The following is a 19188-nucleotide window of genomic DNA, read 5'->3' on the forward strand; positions in this document are numbered from 1 at the left end:
TTAGAACCCTCTGAGTGTGAGTTGTGTTATTAGAACCCTCTGAGTGTGAGTCGTGTTATTAGAACCCTCTGAGTGTGAGTTGTGTGTTATTAGAACCCTCTGAGTGTGATTTGTGTGTTATTAGAACCCTCTGAATGTGAGTTGTGTTATTAGAACCCTCTGAGTTGTGTTTTTAGAACCCTCTGAATGTGAGTTGTGTTATTAGAACCCTCTGAGTGTGAGTTGTGTTATTAGAACCCTCTGAATATGAGTTGTGTGTTATTAGAACCCTCTGAGTGTGAGTTGTGTTATTAGAACCCATTGAGTGTGAGTTGTGTTATTAGAACCCTCTGAGTGTGACTTGTGTGTTATTAGAACCCTCTGAGTGTGAGTCGTGTGTTATTAAAACCCTCTGAGTGTGAGTTGTGTTATTAGAACCCTCTGACTGTGAGTTGTGTGTTATTAGAACCCTCTGAGTGTGAGTTGTGTGTTATTAGAACCCTCTGAGTGTGAGTTGTGTTTTATTAGAACCCTCTGAGTGTGAGTTGCATGTTATTAGAACCCTCTGAGTGTGAGTTGTGTGTTATTAGAACCCTCTGAGTGTGAGTTGTGTTATTAGAACCCTCTGAGTGTAAGTTGTGTGTTATTAGAACCCTCTGAGTGTGAGTTGTGTGTTATTAGAACCCTCTGAGTGTGAGTTGTGTTATTAGAACCCTCTGAGTGTGAGTTGTGTGTTATTAGAACCCTCTGAGTGTGAGTAGTGTGTTATTAGAACCTTTGAGTGTGAGTTGTGTGTTATTAGAACCCTCTGAGTGTGAGTTGTGTGTTATTAGAACCCTCTGAGTGTGAGTTGTGTTATTAGAACCCTCTGAGTGTGAGTTGTGTTATTAGAACCCTCTGAGTGTGAGTTGTGTGTTATTAGAACCCTCTGACTGTGATTTGTGTGTTATTAGAACCCTCTGACTGTGATTTGTGTGTTATTAGAACCCTCTGAGTGTGAGTTGTGTTATTAGAACCCTCTGAGTGTGAGTTATTAGAACCCTCTGAGTGTGAGTTGTGTTATTAGAACCCTCTGAGTGTGAGTTGTGTGTTATTAGAACCCTCTGAGTGTGAGTTGTGTGTTATTAGAACCCTCTGAGTGTGAGTTGTGTGTTATTAGAACCCTCTGAGTGTGAGTTGTGTTATTAGAACCCTCTGAGTGTGAGTTATTAGAACCCTCTGAGTGTGAGTAGTGAGTTATTAGAACCCTCTGAGTGTGAGTTGTGTGTTATTAGAACCCTCTGAGTGTGAGTTGTGTTATTAGAACCCTCTGAGTGTGAGTTGTGTTATTAGAACCCTCTGAGTGTGAGTTGTGTTATTAGAACCCTCTGAGTTGCGTTATTAGAACCCTCTGAATGTGAGTTGTGTTATTAGAACCCTCTGAGTTGTGTTATTAGAACCCTCTGAATGTCAGTTGTGTTATTAGAACCCTCTGAGTTGTGTTATTAGAACCCTCTGAATGTGAGTTGTGTTATTAGAACCCTCTGAGTGTGAGTTGTGTTATTAGAACTCTCTGAATGTGAGTTGTGTTATTAGAACCCTCTGAGTGTGAGTTGTGTTATTAGAACCCTCTGAGTGTGAGTTGTGTGTTATTAGAACCCTCTGAGTGTGAGTCGTGTGTTATTAGAACCCTCTGACTGTGAGTTGTGTGTTATTAGAACCCTCTGAGTTGTGTTATTAGAACCCTCTGAGTGTGAGTCGTGTTATTAGAACCCTCTGAGTGTGAGTTGTGTTATTAGAACCCTCTGAGTGTGTGTTGTGTGTTATTAGAACCCTCTGAGTGTGAGTTGTGTTATTAGAACCCTCTGAGTGTGAGTTGTGTGTTATTAGAACCCTCTGAGTGTGAGTTGTGTGTTATTAGAACCCTCTGAGTGTGAGTTGTGTGTTATTAGAACCCTCTGAGTGTGAGTTGTGTTATTAGAACCCTCTGAGTGTGAGTTGTGTGTTATTAGAACCCTCTGAGTGTGAGTTGTGTTATTAGAACCCTCTGAGTGTGAGTCGTGTTATTAGAACCCTCTGAGTGTGAGTTGTGTGTTATTAGAACCCTCTGAGTGTGATTTGTGTGTTATTAGAACCCTCTGAATGTGAGTTGTGTTATTAGAACCCTCTGAGTTGTGTTTTTAGAACCCTCTGAATGTGAGTTGTGTTATTAGAACCCTCTGAGTGTGAGTTGTGTTATTAGAACCCTCTGAATATGAGTTGTGTGTTATTAGAACCCTCTGAGTGTGAGTTGTGTTATTAGAACCCATTGAGTGTGAGTTGTGTTATTAGAACCCTCTGAGTGTGACTTGTGTGTTATTAGAACCCTCTGAGTGTGAGTTGTGTTATTAGAAACCTCTGAGTGTGAGTTGTGTGTTATTAGAACCCTCTGAGTGTGAGTTGTGTGTTATTAGAACCCTCTGACTGTGAGTTGTGTTATTAGAACCCTCTGAGTGTGAGTTGTGTTATTAGAACCCTCTGAGTGTGAGTTGTGTGTTATTAGAACCCTCTGAGTGTGAGTTGTGTGTTATTAGAACCCTCTGAGTGTGAGTTGTGTGTTATTAGAACCCTCTGAGTGTGAGTTGTGTGTTATTAGAACCCTCTGAGTGTGAGTTGTGTTATTAGAACCCTCTGAATGTGAGTTGTGTGTTATTAGAACCCTCTGAGTGTGAGTTGTGTGTTATTAGAACCCTCTGAGTGTGAGTTGTGTTATTAGAACCCATTGAGTGTGAGTTGTGTTATTAGAACCCTCTGAGTGTGAGTTATTAGAACCCTCTGAGTGTGAGTCGTTTGTTATTAGAACCCTCTGACTGTGAGTTGTGTTATTAGAACCCTCTGAGTGTGAGTTGTGTGTTATTAGAACCCTCTGAGTGTGAGTTGTGTGTTATTAGAACCCTCTGAGTGTGAGTTGTGTGTTATTAGAACCCTCTGAGTGTGAGTTGTGTGTTATTAGAACCCTCTGACTGTGAGTTGTGTTATTAGAACCCTCTGAGTGTGAGTTGTGTTATTAGAACCCTCTGAGTGTGAGTTGTGTGTTATTAGAACCCTCTGAGTGTGAGTTGTGTGTTATTAGAACCGTCTGAGTGTGAGTTGTGTTATTAGAACCCTCTGAGTGTGAGTTGTGTGTTATTAGAACCCTCTGAGTGTGAGTTGTGTGTTATTAGAACCCTCTGAGTGTGAGTTGTGTTATTAGAACCCTCTGAATGTGAGTTGTGTGTTATTAGAACCCTCTGAGTGTGAGTTGTGTTATTAGAACCCTCTGAGTGTGAGTTGTGTGTTATTAGAACCCTCTGAGTGTGAGTCGTTTGTTATTAGAACCCTCTGACTGTGAGTTGTGTTATTAGAACCCTCTGAGTGTGAGTTGTGTGTTATTAGAACCCTCTGAGTGTGAGTTGTGTGTTATTAGAACCCTCTGAGGGTGAGTTGTGTGTTATTAGAACCCTCTGAGTGTGAGTTGTGTTATTAGAACCCTCTGAGTGTGAGTTGTGTGTTATTAGAACCCTCTGAGTGTGAGTTGTGTGTTATTAGAACCCTCTGAGTGTGAGTTGTGTTATTAGAACCCTCTGAATGTGAGTTGTGTGTTATTAGAACCCTCTGAGTGTGAGTTGTGTGTTATTAGAACCCTCTGAGTGTGAGTTGTGTTATTAGAACCCATTGAGTGTGAGTTGTGTTATTAGAACCCTCTGAGTGTGACTTGTGTGTTATTAGAACCCTCTGAGTGTGAGTTGTGTGTTATTAGAACCCTCTGAGTGTGAGTTGTGTGTTATTAGAACCCTCTGAGTGTGAGTTGTGTTATTAGAACCCTCTGAGTGTGAGTTGTGTGTTATTAGAACCCTCTGAGTGTGAGTTGTGTGTTATTAGAACCCTCTGAGTGTGAGTTGTGTTATTAGAACCCTCTGAATGTGAGTTGTGTGTTATTAGAACCCTCTGAGTGTGAGTTGTGTGTTATTAGAACCCTCTGAGTGTGAGTTGTGTTATTAGAACCCATTGAGTGTGAGTTGTGTTATTAGAACCCTCTGAGTGTGACTTGTGTGTTATTAGAACCCTCTGAGTGTGAGTTGTGTTATTAGAAACCTCTGAGTGTGAGTTGTGTGTTATTAGAACCCTCTGAGTGTGAGTTGTGTGTTATTAGAACCCTCTGACTGTGAGTTGTGTTATTAGAACCCTCTGAGTGTGAGTTGTGTTATTAGAACCCTCTGAGTGTGAGTTGTGTGTTATTAGAACCCTCTGAGTGTGAGTTGTGTGTTATTAGAACCCTCTGAGTGTGAGTTGTGTGTTATTAGAACCCTCTGAGTGTGAGTTGTGTGTTATTAGAACCCTCTGAGTGTGAGTTGTGTTATTAGAACCCTCTGAATGTGAGTTGTGTGTTATTAGAACCCTCTGAGTGTGAGTTGTGTGTTATTAGAACCCTCTGAGTGTGAGTTGTGTTATTAGAACCCATTGAGTGTGAGTTGTGTTATTAGAACCCTCTGAGTGTGAGTTGTGTGTTATTAGAACCCTCTGAGTGTGAGTCGTTTGTTATTAGAACCCTCTGACTGTGAGTTGTGTTATTAGAACCCTCTGAGTGTGAGTTGTGTGTTATTAGAACCCTCTGAGTGTGAGTTGTGTGTTATTAGAACCCTCTGAGGGTGAGTTGTGTTGTTAGAACCCTCTGAGTGTGAGTTGTGTGTTATTAGAACCCTCTGAGTGTGAGTTGTGTTATTAGAACCCTCTGAGTGTGAGTTGTGTGTTATTAGAACCCTCTGAGTGTGAGTTGTGTGTTATTAGAACCCTCTGAGTGTGAGTTGTGTGTTATTAGAACCCTCTGACTGTGAGTTGTGTTATTAGAACCCTCTGAGTGTGAGTTGTGTTATTAGAACCCTCTGAGTGTGAGTTGTGTGTTATTAGAACCCTCTGAGTGTGAGTTGTGTTATTAGAACCCTCTGAATATGAGTTGTGTGTTATTAGAACCCTCTGAGTGTGAGTTGTGTGTTATTAGAACCCTCTGAGTGTGAGTTGTGTTATTAGAACCCATTGAGTCTGAGTTGTGTTATTAGAACCCTCTGAGTGTGAGTTGTGTGTTATTAGAACCCTCTGAGTGTGAGTTGTCTTATTAGAAACCTCTGAGTGTGAGTTGTGTGTTATTAGAACCCTCTGAGTGTGAGTTGTGTGTTATTAGAACCCTCTGACTGTGAGTTGTGTTATTAGAACCCTCTGAGTGTGAGTTGTGTTATTAGAACCCTCTGAGTGTGAGTTGTGTGTTATTAGAACCCTCTGAGTGTGAGTTGTGTGTTATTAGAACCCTCTGAGTGTGAGTTGTGTGTTATTAGAACCCTCTGAGTGTGAGTTGTGTGTTTTTAGAACCCTCTGAGTGTGATTTCTGTGTTATTAGAACCCTCTGAGTGTGAGTTGTGTGTTATTAGAACCCTCTGAGTGTGAGTTGTGTGTTATTAGAACCCTCTGAGTGTGAGTTGTGTTATTAGAACCCTCTGAATGTGAGTTGTGTGTTATTAGAACCCTCTGAGTGTGAGTTGTGTGTTATTAGAACCCTCTGAGTGTGAGTTGTGTTATTAGAACCCATTGAGTGTGAGTTGTGTTATTAGAACCCTCTGAGTGTGAGTTGTGTGTTATTAGAACCCTCTGAGTGTGAGTCGTTTGTTATTAGAACCCTCTGACTGTGAGTTGTGTTATTAGAACCCTCTGAGTGTGAGTTGTGTGTTATTAGAACCCTCTGAGAGTGAGTTGTGTGTTATTAGAACCCTCTGAGTGTGAGTTGTGTTATTAGAACCCTCTGAGTGTGAGTTGTGTGTTATTAGAACCCTCTGAGTGTGAGTTGTGTTATTAGAACCCTCTGAGTGTGAGTTGTGTGTTATTAGAACCCTCTGAGTGTGAGTTGTGTGTTATTAGAACCCTCTGAGTGTGAGTTGTGTGTTATTAGAACCCTCTGAGTGTGAGTTGTGTTGTTAGAACCCTCTGAGTGTGAGTTGTGTTTTATTAGAACCCTCTGAGTGTGAGTTGTGTTATTAGAACCCTCTGAGTGTGAGTTGTGTGTTATTAGAACCCTCTGAGTGTGAGTTTTGTGTTATTAGAACCCTCTGAGTGTGAGTTGTGTTATTAGAACCCTCTGACTGTGAGTTGTGTGTTATTAGAACCCTCTGAGTGTGAGTTGTGTTATTAGAACCCTCTGACTGTGAGTTGTGTGTTATTAGAACCCTCTGAGTGTGAGTTGTGTGTTATTACATCCCTTTGAGTGTGAGTTGTGTTATTAGAACCCTCTGAGTGTGAGTTGTGTTATTAGAACCCTCTGAGTGTGAGTCGTGTGTTATTAAAACCCTCTGAGTGTGAGTTGTGTTATTAGAACCCTCTGACTGTGAGTTGTGTGTTATTAGAACCCTCTGAGTGTGAGTTGTGTGTTATTAGAACCCTCTGAGTGTGAGTTGTGTTTTATTAGAACCCTCTGAGTGTGAGTTGCATGTTATTAGAACCCTCTGAGTGTGAGTTGTGTGTTATTAGAACCCTCTGAGTGTGAGTTGTGTTATTAGAACCCTCTGAGTGTAAGTTGTGTGTTATTAGAACCCTCTGAGTGTGAGTTGTGTGTTATTAGAACCCTCTGAGTGTGAGTTGTGTTATTAGAACCCTCTGAGTGTGAGTTGTGTGTTATTAGAACCCTCTGAGTGTGAGTAGTGTGTTATTAGAACCTTTGAGTGTGAGTTGTGTGTTATTAGAACCCTCTGAGTGTGAGTTGTGTGTTATTAGAACCCTCTGAGTGTGAGTTGTGTTATTAGAACCCTCTGAGTGTGAGTTGTGTTATTAGAACCCTCTGAGTGTGAGTTGTGTGTTATTAGAACCCTCTGACTGTGATTTGTGTGTTATTAGAACCCTCGTACTGTGATTTGTGTGTTATTAGAACCCTCTGAGTGTGAGTTGTGTTATTAGAACCCTCTGAGTGTGAGTTATTAGAACCCTCTGAGTGTGAGTTGTGTTATTAGAACCCTCTGAGTGTGAGTTGTGTGTTATTAGAACCCTCTGAGTGTGAGTTGTGTGTTATTAGAACCCTCTGAGTGTGAGTTGTGTGTTATTAGAACCCTCTGAGTGTGAGTTGTGTTATTAGAACCCTCTGAGTGTGAGTTATTAGAACCCTCTGAGTGTGAGTAGTGAGTTATTAGAACCCTCTGAGTGTGAGTTGTGTGTTATTAGAACCCTCTGAGTGTGAGTTGTGTTATTAGAACCCTCTGAGTGTGAGTTGTGTTATTAGAACCCTCTGAGTGTGAGTTGTGTTATTAGAACCCTCTGAGTTGCGTTATTAGAACCCTCTGAATGTGAGTTGTGTTATTAGAACCCTCTGAGTTGTGTTATTAGAACCCTCTGAATGTCAGTTGTGTTATTAGAACCCTCTGAGTTGTGTTATTAGAACCCTCTGAATGTGAGTTGTGTTATTAGAACCCTCTGCGTGTGAGTTGTGTTATTAGAACTCTCTGAATGTGAGTTGTGTTATTAGAACCCTCTGAGTGTGAGTTGTGTTATTAGAACCCTCTGAGTGTGAGTTGTGTGTTATTAGAACCCTCTGAGTGTGAGTCGTGTTTTATTAGAACCCTCTGACTGTGAGTTGTGTGTTATTAGAACCCTCTGAGTTGTGTTATTAGAACCCTCTGAGTGTGAGTCGTGTTATTAGAACCCTCTGAGTGTGAGTTGTGTTATTAGAACCCTCTGAGTGTGTGTTGTGTGTTATTAGAACCCTCTGAGTGTGAGTTGTGTTATTAGAACCCTCTGAGTGTGAGTTGTGTGTTATTAGAACCCTCTGAGTGTGAGTTGTGTGTTATTAGAACCCTCTGAGTGTGAGTTGTGTGTTATTAGAACCCTCTGAGTGTGAGTTGTGTTATTAGAACCCTCTGAGTGTGAGTTGTGTGTTATTAGAACCCTCTGAGTGTGAGTTGTGTTATTAGAACCCTCTGAGTGTGAGTCGTGTTATTAGAACACTCTGAGTGTGAGTTGTGTGTTATTAGAACCCTCTGAGTGTGATTTGTGTGTTATTAGAACCCTCTGAATGTGAGTTGTGTTATTAGAACCCTCTGAGTTGTGTTTTTAGAACCCTCTGAATGTGAGTTGTGTTATTAGAACCCTCTGAGTGTGAGTTGTGTTATTAGAACCCTCTGAGTTGTGTTATTAGAACCCTCTGAGTGTGAGTTGTGTGTTATTAGAACCCTCTGAGTGTTAGTTGTGTGTTATTAGAACCCTCTGAGTGTGAGTCGTGTGTTATTAGAACCCTCTGAGTGTGAGTTGTGTGTTATTAGAACCCTCTGAGTGTGAGTTGTGTTATTAGAACCCTCTGAGTGTGAGTTGTGTGTTATTAGAACTCTCTGAATGTGATTTGTGTTATTAGAACCCTCTGAGTGTGAGTTGTGTGTTATTAGAACCCTCTGAGTGTGATTTGTGTGTTATTAGAACCCTCTGAATGTGAGTTGTGTTATTAGAACCCTCTGAGTGTGAGTTGTGTTATTAGAACCCTCTGAATGTGAGTTGTGTGTTATTAGAACCCTCTGAGTGTGAGTTGTGTTATTAGAACCCTCTGAGTGTGAGTCGTGTGTTATTAGAACCCTCTGAGTGTGAGTAGTGTGTTATTAGAACCCTCTGAATGTGAGTTGTGTTATTAGAAAACTCTGAATGTGAGTTGTGTTATTAGAACCCTCTGAGTTGTGTTATTAGAACCCTCTGAATGTGAGTTGTGTTATTAGAACCCTCTGAGTTGTGTTATTAGAACCCTCTGAATGTGAGTTGTGTTATTAGAACCCTCTGAGTGTGAGTTGTGTTATTAGAACCCTCTGAATGTGAGTTGTGTGTTATTAGAACCCTCTGAGTGTGAGTCGTGTGTTATTAGAACCCTCTGACTGTGAGTTGTGTGTTATTAGAACCCTCTGAGTTGTGTTTTATTAGAACCCTCTGAGTGTGAGTCGTGTTATTAGAACCCTCTGAGTGTGAGTTGTGTTATTAGAACCCTCTGAGTGTGTGTTGTGTGTTATTAGAACCCTCTGAGTGTGAGTTGTGTTATTAGAACCCTCTGAGTGTGAGTTGTGTTATTAGAACCCTCTGAGTGTGAGTTGTGTGTTATTAGAACCCTCTGAGTGTGAGTTGTGTGTTATTAGAACCCTCTGAGTGTGAGTTGTGTGTTATTAGAACCCTCTGAGTGTGAGTTGTGTTATTAGAACCCTCTGAGTGTGAGTTGTGTGTTATTAGAACCCTCTGAGTGTGAGTTGTGTTATTAGAACCCTCTGAGTGTGAGTCGTGTGTTATTAGAACCCTCTGACTGTGAGTTGTGTGTTATTAGAACCCTCTGAGTTGTGTTATTAGAACCCTCTGAGTGTGAGTCGTGTTATTAGAACCCTCTGAGTGTGAGTTGTGTTATTAGAACCCTCTGAGTGTGTGTTGTGTGTTATTAGAACCCTCTGAGTGTGAGTTGTGTTATTAGAACCCTCTGAGTGTGAGTTGTGTGTTATTAGAACCCTCTGAGTGTGAGTTGTGTGTTATTAGAACCCTCTGAGTGTGAGTTGTGTGTTATTAGAACCCTCTGAGTGTGAGTTGTGTTATTAGAACCCTCTGAGTGTGAGTTGTGTGTTATTAGAACCCTCTGAGTGTGAGTTGTGTTATTAGAACCCTCTGAGTGTGAGTCGTGTTATTAGAACCCTCTGAGTGTGAGTTGTGTGTTATTAGAACCCTCTGAGTGTGATTTGTGTGTTATTAGAACCCTCTGAATGTGAGTTGTGTTATTAGAACCCTCTGAGTTGTGTTTTTAGAACCCTCTGAATGTGAGTTGTGTTATTAGAACCCTCTGAGTGTGAGTTGTGTTATTAGAACCCTCTGAGTTGTGTTATTAGAACCCTCTGAGTGTGAGTTGTGTGTTATTAGAACCCTCTGAGTGTTAGTTGTGTGTTATTAGAACCCTCTGAGTGTGAGTCGTGTGTTATTAGAACCCTCTGAGTGTGAGTTGTGTGTTATTAGAACCCTCTGAGTGTGAGTTGTGTTATTAGAACCCTCTGAGTGTGAGTTGTGTGTTATTAGAACTCTCTGAATGTGATTTGTGTTATTAGAACCCTCTGAGTGTGAGTTGTGTGTTATTAGAACCCTCTGAGTGTGATTTGTGTGTTATTAGAACCCTCTGAATGTGAGTTGTCTTATTAGAACCCTCTGAGTGTGAGTTGTGTTATTAGAACCCTCTGAATGTGAGTTGTGTGTTATTAGAACCCTCTGAGTGTGAGTTGTGTTATTAGAACCCTCTGAGTGTGAGTCGTGTGTTATTAGAACCCTCTGAGTGTGAGTCGTGTGTTATTAGAACCCTCTGAATGTGAGTTGTGTTATTAGAAAACTCTGAATGTGAGTTGTGTTATTAGAACCCTCTGAGTTGTGTTATTAGAACCCTCTGAATGTGAGTTGTGTTATTAGAACCCTCTGAGTTGTGTTATTAGAACCCTCTGAATGTGAGTTGTGTTATTAGAACCCTCTGAGTGTGAGTTGTGTTATTAGAACCCTCTGAATGTGAGTTGTGTGTTATTAGAACCCTCTGAGTGTGAGTCGTGTGTTATTAGAACCCTCTGACTGTGAGTTGTGTGTTATTAGAACCCTCTGAGTTGTGTTTTATTAGAACCCTCTGAGTGTGAGTCGTGTTATTAGAACCCTCTGAGTGTGAGTTGTGTTATTAGAACCCTCTGAGTGTGTGTTGTGTGTTATTAGAACCCTCTGAGTGTGAGTTGTGTTATTAGAACCCTCTGAGTGTGAGTTGTGTTATTAGAACCCTCTGAGTGTGAGTTGTGTGTTATTAGAACCCTCTGAGTGTGAGTTGTGTGTTATTAGAACCCTCTGAGTGTGAGTTGTGTGTTATTAGAACCCTCTGAGTGTGAGTTGTGTTATTAGAACCCTCTGAGTGTGAGTTGTGTGTTATTAGAACCCTCTGAGTGTGAGTTGTGTTATTAGAACCCTCTGAGTGTGAGTCGTGTTATTAGAACCCTCTGAGTGTGAGTTGTGTGTTATTAGAACCCTCTGAGTGTGATTTGTGTGTTATTAGAACCCTCTGAGTGTGAGTTGTGTTATTAGAACCCTCTGAGTTGTGTTTTTAGAACCCTCTGAATGTGAGTTGTGTTATTAGAACCCTCTGAGTTGTGTTATTAGAACCCTCTGAATGTAAGTTGTGTTATTAGAACCCTCTGAGTGTGAGTTGTGTTATTAGAACCCTCTGAGTGTTAGTTGTGTGTTATTAGAACCCTCTGAGTGTGAGTCGTGTGTTATTAGAACCATCTGAGTGTGAGTTGTGTGTTATTAGAACCCTCTGAGTGTGAGTTGTGTTATTAGAACCCTCAGAGTGTGAGTTGTGTGTTATTAGAACCCTCTGAATGTGATTTGTGTTATTAGAACCCTCTGAGTGTGAGTTGTGTGTTATTAGAACCCTCTGAGTGTGATTTGTGTGTTATTAGAACCCTCTGAATGTGAGTTGTGTTATTAGAACCCTCTGAGTTGTGTTATTAGAACCCTCTGAGTGTGAGTTGTGTGTTATTAGAACCCTCTGAATGTGAGTTGTGTTATTAGAACCCTCTGAGTTGTGTTATTAGAACCCTCTGAGTTGTGTTATTAGAAGCCTCTGAGTTGTGTTATTAGAACCCTCTGAGTTGTGTTATTAGAACCCTCTGAGTGTGAGTTGTGTGTTATTAGAACCCTCTGAGTTGTGTTATTAGAACCCTCTGAGTTGTGTTATTAGAACCCTCTGAATGTGAGTTGTGTTATTAGAACCCTCTGAGTTGTGTTATTAGAACCCTCTGAATGTGAGTTGTGTTATTAGAACCCTCTGAGTGTGAGTTGTGTTATTAGAACCCTCTGAGTGTGAGTTGTGTTATTAGAACCCTCTGAGTGTGAGTTGTGTGTTATTAGAACCCTCTGAGTGTGAGTTGTGTGTTATTAGAACCCTCTGAGTTGTGTTATTAGAACCCTCTGAGTTGTGTTATTAGAACCCTCTGAGTGTGAGTTGTGTGTTATTAGAACCCTCTGAGTTGTGTGTTATTAGAACCCTCTGAGTTGTGTTATTAGAACCCTCTGAGTTGTGTTATTAGAACCCTCTGAATGTGAGTTGTGTTATTAGAACCCTCTGAGTTGTGTTATTAGAACCCTCTGAATGTGAGTTGTGTTATTAGAACCCTCTGAGTGTGTGTTGTGTGTTATTAGAACCCTCTGAGTGTGAGTCGTGTGTTATTAGAACCCTCTGAGTGTGAGTCGTGTGTTATTAGAACCCTCTGAATGTGAGTTGTGTTATTAGAAAACTCTGAATGTGAGTTGTGTTATTAGAACCCTCTGAGTTGTGTTATTAGAACCCTCTGAATGTGAGTTGTGTTATTAGAACCCTCTGAGTTGTGTTATTAGAACCCTCTGAATGTGAGTTGTGTTATTAGAACCCTCTGAGTGTGAGTTGTGTTATTAGAACCCTCTGAATGTGAGTTGTGTGTTATTAGAACCCTCTGAGTGTGAGTCGTGTGTTATTAGAACCCTCTGACTGTGAGTTGTGTGTTATTAGAACCCTCTGAGTTGTGTTTTATTAGAACCCTCTGAGTGTGAGTCGTGTTATTAGAACCCTCTGAGTGTGAGTTGTGTTATTAGAACCCTCTGAGTGTGTGTTGTGTGTTATTAGAACCCTCTGAGTGTGAGTTGTGTTATTAGAACCCTCTGAGTGTGAGTTGTGTTATTAGAACCCTCTGAGTGTGAGTTGTGTGTTATTAGAACCCTCTGAGTGTGAGTTGTGTGTTATTAGAACCCTCTGAGTGTGAGTTGTGTGTTATTAGAACCCTCTGAGTGTGAGTTGTGTTATTAGAACCCTCTGAGTGTGAGTTGTGTGTTATTAGAACCCTCTGAGTGTGAGTTGTGTTATTAGAACCCTCTGAGTGTGAGTCGTGTTATTAGAACCCTCTGAGTGTGAGTTGTGTGTTATTAGAACCCTCTGAGTGTGATTTGTGTGTTATTAGAACCCTCTGAGTGTGAGTTGTGTTATTAGAACCCTCTGAGTTGTGTTTTTAGAACCCTCTGAATGTGAGTTGTGTTATTAGAACCCTCTGAGTTGTGTTATTAGAACCCTCTGAATGTAAGTTGTGTTATTAGAACCCTCTGAGTGTGAGTTGTGTTATTAGAACCCTCTGAGTGTTAGTTGTGTGTTATTAGAACCCTCTGAGTGTGAGTCGTGTGTTATTAGAACCATCTGAGTGTGAGTTGTGTGTTATTAGAACCCTCTGAGTGTGAGTTGTGTTATTAGAACCCTCAGAGTGTGAGTTGTGTGTTATTAGAACCCTCTGAATGTGATTTGTGTTATTAGAACCCTCTGAGTGTGAGTTGTGTGTTATTAGAACCCTCTGAGTGTGATTTGTGTGTTATTAGAACCCTCTGAATGTGAGTTGTGTTATTAGAACCCTCTGAGTTGTGTTATTAGAACCCTCTGAGTGTGAGTTGTGTGTTATTAGAACCCTCTGAATGTGAGTTGTGTTATTAGAACCCTCTGAGTTGTGTTATTAGAACCCTCTGAGTTGTGTTATTAGAAGCCTCTGAGTTGTGTTATTAGAACCCTCTGAGTTGTGTTATTAGAACCCTCTGAGTGTGAGTTGTGTGTTATTAGAACCCTCTGAGTTGTGTTATTAGAACCCTCTGAGTTGTGTTATTAGAACCCTCTGAATGTGAGTTGTGTTATTAGAACCCTCTGAGTTGTGTTATTAGAACCCTCTGAATGTGAGTTGTGTTATTAGAACCCTCTGAGTGTGAGTTGTGTTATTAGAACCCTCTGAGTGTGAGTTGTGTTATTAGAACCCTCTGAGTGTGAGTTGTGTGTTATTAGAACCCTCTGAGTGTGAGTTGTGTGTTATTAGAACCCTCTGAGTTGTGTTATTAGAACCCTCTGAGTTGTGTTATTAGAACCCTCTGAGTGTGAGTTGTGTGTTATTAGAACCCTCTGAGTTGTGTGTTATTAGAACCCTCTGAGTTGTGTTATTAGAACCCTCTGAGTTGTGTTATTAGAACCCTCTGAATGTGAGTTGTGTTATTAGAACCCTCTGAGTTGTGTTATTAGAACCCTCTGAATGTGAGTTGTGTTATTAGAACCCTCTGAGTGTGTGTTGTGTGTTATTAGAACCCTCTGAGTGTGAGTTGTGTGTTATTAGAACCCTCTGAGTGTGAGTTGTGTTATTAGAAACCTCTGAATGTGAGTTGTGTTATTAGAACCCTCTGAGTGTGAGTTGTGTTATTAGAACCCTCTGAGTTGTGTTATTAGAACCCTCTGAGTTGTGTTATTAGAACCCTCTGAGTGTGAGTTGTGTTATTAGAACCCTCTGAGTTGTGTTATTAGAACCCTCTGAGTTGTGTTATTAGAACCCTCTGAGTTGTGTTATTAGAACCCTCTGAGTGTGAGTTGTGTTATTAGAACCCTCTGAGTTGTGTTATTAGAACCCTCTGAGTGTGAGTTGTGTGTTATTAGAACCCTCTGAGTTGTGTTATTAGAACCCTCTGAATGTGAGTTGTGTTATTAGAACCCTCTGAGTTGTGTTATTAGAACCCTCTGAATGTGAGTTGTGTTATTAGAACCCTCTGAATGTGAGTTGTGTTATTAGAACCCTCTGAGTGTGAGTTGTGTTATTAGAACCCTCTGAGTTGTGTTATTAGAACCCTCTGAGTTGTGTTATTAGAAACCTCTGAGTGTGAGTTGTGTTATTAGAACCCTCTGAGTTGTGTTATTAGAACCCTCTGAGTTGTGTTATTAGAACCCTCTGAGTTGTGTTATTAGAACCCTCTGATTGTGAGTTGTGTTATTAGAACCCTCTGAGTGTGAGTTGTGTTATTAGAACCCTCTGAATGTGAGTTGTGTTATTAGAACCCTCTGAGTGTGAGTTGTGTTATTAGAACCCTCTGAGTTGTGTTATTAGAACCCTCTGAGTTGTGTTATTAGAACCCTCTGAGTGTGAGTTGTGTTATTAGAACCCTCTGAGTTGTGTTATTAGAACCCTCTGAGTTGTGTTATTAGAACCCTCTGAGTTGTGTTATTAGAACCCTCTGAGTTGTGTTATTAGAACCCTCTGAGTTGTGTTATTAGAACCCTCTGAATGTGAGTTGTGTTATTAGAACCCTCTGAGTTGTGTTATTAGAACCCTCTGAATGTGAGTTGTGTTATTAGAACCCTCTGAATGTGAGTTGTGTTATTAGAACCCTCTGAGTGTGAGTTGTGTTATTAGAACCCTCTGAGTTGTGTTATTAGAACCCTCTGAGTTGTGTTATTAGAAACCTCTGAGTGTGAGTTGTGTTATTAGAACCCTCTGAGTTGTGTTATTAGAACCCTCTGAGTGTGAGTTGTGTTATTAGAACCCTCTGAGTTGTGTTATTAAACCCTCTGAGTTGTGTTATTAGAACCCTCTGAATGTGAGTTGTGTTATTAGAACCCTCTGAGTTGTGTTATTAGAACGCTCTGAGTTCTGTTATTAGAACCCTCTGAATGTGAGTTGTGTTATTAGAACCCTCTGAGTTGTGTTATTAGAACCCTCTGAGTTGTGTTATTAGAACCCTCTGAGTGTGAGTTGTGTTATTAGAACCCTCTGAGTTGTGTTATTAGAACCCTCTGTGTTGTGTTATTAGAACCCTCTGAGTTGTGTTATTAGAACCCTCTGAGTATCTCTAACTGGGTTTAATCGTTGATTCCGTTACGGCGTTCTGACACCCGGCAGGGTGCCCCGCCCCTAACCACTTCCAGATGATCTGATTGGGTCATAGTTGGAGACGCACCAATCACACATGACAGGAGTAGGCGGGTCTCTCTGCATTTCTGATAAAACAGACAAAGTAGGAAAACATTTCTATGGGGACGTTATAAAACAAGGCCTTTTTTCACCACAGCTGCTTTACACATTGACTGGTGGGGGTGGCGATCTGCATCTGCTGAGCAGGTCTCTGGACGGGTAATACAGGTGTTATAGTGGTAGAGAGCAGGTGTTATAGTGGTAGAGAGCAGGTGTTATAGTGGTAGAGAGCAGGTGTTATAGTGGTAGAGAGCAGGTGTTATAGTGGTAGAGAGCAGGTGTTATAGTGGTATAGAGCAGGTGTTATAGTGGTAGAGAGCAGGTGTTATAGTGGTAGAGAGCAGGTGTTATAGTGGTAGAGAGCAGGTGTTATAGTGGTAGAGAGCAGGTGTTATAGTGGTAGAGAGCAGGTGTTATAGTGGTAGAGAGCAGGTGTTATAGTGGTAGAGAGCAGGTGTTATAGTGGTAGAGAGCAGGTGTTATAGTGGTAGAGAGCAGGTGTTATAGTGGTAGAGAGCAGGTGTTATAGTGGTAGAGAGCAGGTGTTATAGTGGTAGAGAGCAGGTGTTATAGTGGTAGAGAGCAGGTGTTATAGTGGTAGAGAGCAGGTGTTATAGTGGTAGAGAGCAGGTGTTATAGTGGTAGAGAGCAGGTGTTATAGTGGTAGAGAGCAGGTGTTATAGTGGTAGAGAGCAGGTGTTATAGTGGTAGAGAGCAGGTGTTATAGTGGTAGAGAGCAGGTGTTATAGTGGTAGAGAGCAGGTGTTATAGTGGTAGAGAGCAGGTGTTATAGTGGTAGAGAGCAGGTGTTATAGTGGTAGAGAGCAGGTGTTATAGTGGTAGAGAGCAGGTGTTATAGTGGTAGAGAGCAGGTGTTATAGTGGTAGAGAGCAGGTGTTATAGTGGTAGAGAGCAGGTGTTATAGTGGTAGAGAGCAGGTGTTATAGTGGTAGAGAGCAGGTGTTATAGTGGTAGAGAGCAGGTGTTATAGTGGTAGAGAGCAGGTGTTATAGTGGTAGAGAGCAGGTGTTATAGTGGTAGAGAGCAGGTGTTATAGTGGTAGAGAGCAGGTGTTATAGTGGTAGAGAGCAGGTGTTATAGTGGTAGAGAGCAGGTGTTATAGTGGTAGAGAGCAGGTGTTATAGTGGTAGAGAGCAGGTGTTATAGTGGTAGAGAGCAGGTGTTATAGTGGTAGAGAGCAGGTGTTATAGTGGTAGAGAGCAGGTGTTATAGTGGTAGAGAGCAGGTGTTATAGTGGTAGAGAGCAGGTGTTATAGTGGTAGAGAGCAGGTGTTATAGTGGTAGAGAGCAGGTGTTATAGTGGTAGAGAGCAGGTGTTATAGTGGTAGAGAGCAGGTGTTATAGTGGTAGAGAGCAGGTGTTATAGTGGTAGAGAGCAGGTGTTATAGTGGTAGAGAGCAGGTGTTATAGTGGTAGAGAGCAGGTGTTATAGTGGTAGAGAGCAGGTGTTATAGTGGTAGAGAGCAGGTGTTATAGTGGTAGAGAGCAGGTGTTATAGTGGTAGAGAGCAGGTGTTATAGTGGTAGAGAGCAGGTGTTATAGTGGTAGAGAGCAGGTGTTATAGTGGTAGAGAGCAGGTGTTATAGTGGTAGAGAGCAGGTGTTATAGTGGTAGAGAGCAGGTGTTATAGTGGTAGAGAGCAGGTGTTATAGTGGTAGAGAGCAGGTGTTATAGTGGTAGAGAGCAGGTGTTATAGTGGTAGAGAGCAGGTGTTATAGTGGTAGAGAGCAGGTGTTATAGTGGTAGAGAGCAGGTGTTATAGTGGTAGAGAGCAGGTGTTATAGTGGTAGAGAGCAGGTGTTATAGTGGTAGAGAGCAGGTGTTATAGTGGTAGAGAGCAGGTGTTATAGTGGTAGAGAGCAGGTGTTATAGTGGTAGAGAGCAGGTGTTATAGTGGTAGAGAGCAGGTGTTATAGTGGTAGAGAGCAGGTGTTATAGTGGTAGAGAGCAGGTGTTATAGTGGTAGAGAGCAGGTGTTATAGTGGTAGAGAGCAGGTGTTATAGTGGTAGAGAGCAGGTGTTATAGTGGTAGAGAGCAGGTGTTATAGTGGTAGAGAGCAGGTGTTATAGTGGTAGAGAGCAGGTGTTATAGTGGTAGAGAGCAGGTGTTATAGTGGTAGAGAGCAGGTGTTATAGTGGTAGAGAGCAGGTGTTATAGTGGTAGAGAGCAGGTGTTATAGTGGTAGAGAGCAGGTGTTATAGTGGTAGAGAGCAGGTGTTATAGTGGTAGAGAGCAGGTGTTATAGTGGTAGAGAGCAGGTGTTATAGTGGTAGAGAGCAGGTGTTATAGTGGTAGAGAGCAGGTGTTATAGTGGTAGAGAGCAGGTGTTATAGTGGTAGAGAGCAGGTGTTATAGTGGTAGAGAGCAGGTGTTATAGTGGTAGAGAGCAGGTGTTATAGTGGTAGAGAGCAGGTGTTATAGTGGTAGAGAGCAGGTGTTATAGTGGTAGAGAGCAGGTGTTATAGTGGTAGAGAGCAGGTGTTATAGTGGTAGAGAGCAGGTGTTATAGTGGTAGAGAGCAGGTGTTATAGTGGTAGAGAGCAGGTGTTATAGTGGTAGAGAGCAGGTGTTATAGTGGTAGAGAGCAGGTGTTATAGTGGTAGAGAGCAGGTGTTATAGTGGTAGAGAGCAGGTGTTATAGTGGTAGAGAGCAGGTGTTATAGTGGTAGAGAGCAGGTGTTATAGTGGTAGAGAGCAGGTGTTATAGTGGTAGAGAGCAGGTGTTATAGTGGTAGAGAGCAGGTGTTATAGTGGTAGAGAGCAGGTGTTATAGTGGTAGAGAGCAGGTGTTATAGTGGTAGAGAGCAGGTGTTATAGTGGTAGAGAGCAGGTGTTATAGTGGTAGAGAGCAGGTGTTATAGTGGTAGAGAGCAGGTGTTATAGTGGTAGAGAGCAGGTGTTATAGTGGTAGAGAGCAGGTGTTATAGTGGTAGAGAGCAGGTGTTATAGTGGTAGAGAGCAGGTGTTATAGTGGTAGAGAGCAGGTGTTATAGTGGTAGAGAGCAGGTGTTATAGTGGTAGAGAGCAGGTGTTATAGTGGTAGAGAGCAGGTGTTATAGTGGTAGAGAGCAGGTGTTATAGTGGTAGAGAGCAGGTGTTATAGTGGTAGAGAGCAGGTGTTATAGTGGTAGAGAGCAGGTGTTATAGTGGTAGAGAGCAGGTGTTATAGTGGTAGAGAGCAGGTGTTATAGTGGTAGAGAGCAGGTGTTATAGTGGTAGAGAGCAGGTGTTATAGTGGTAGAGAGCAGGTGTTATAGTGGTAGAGAGCAGGTGTTATAGTGGTAGAGAGCAGGTGTTATAGTGGTAGAGAGCAGGTGTTATAGTGGTAGAGAGCAGGTGTTATAGTGGTAGAGAGCAGGTGTTATAGTGGTAGAGAGCAGGTGTTATAGTGGTAGA

The sequence above is a fragment of the Salmo salar genome, chromosome 05 (genome assembly GCF_965601325.2).
Source record: "Salmo salar chromosome 05, fSalSal1, whole genome shotgun sequence".
Classification (NCBI taxonomy): domain Eukaryota; kingdom Metazoa; phylum Chordata; class Actinopteri; order Salmoniformes; family Salmonidae; genus Salmo; species Salmo salar.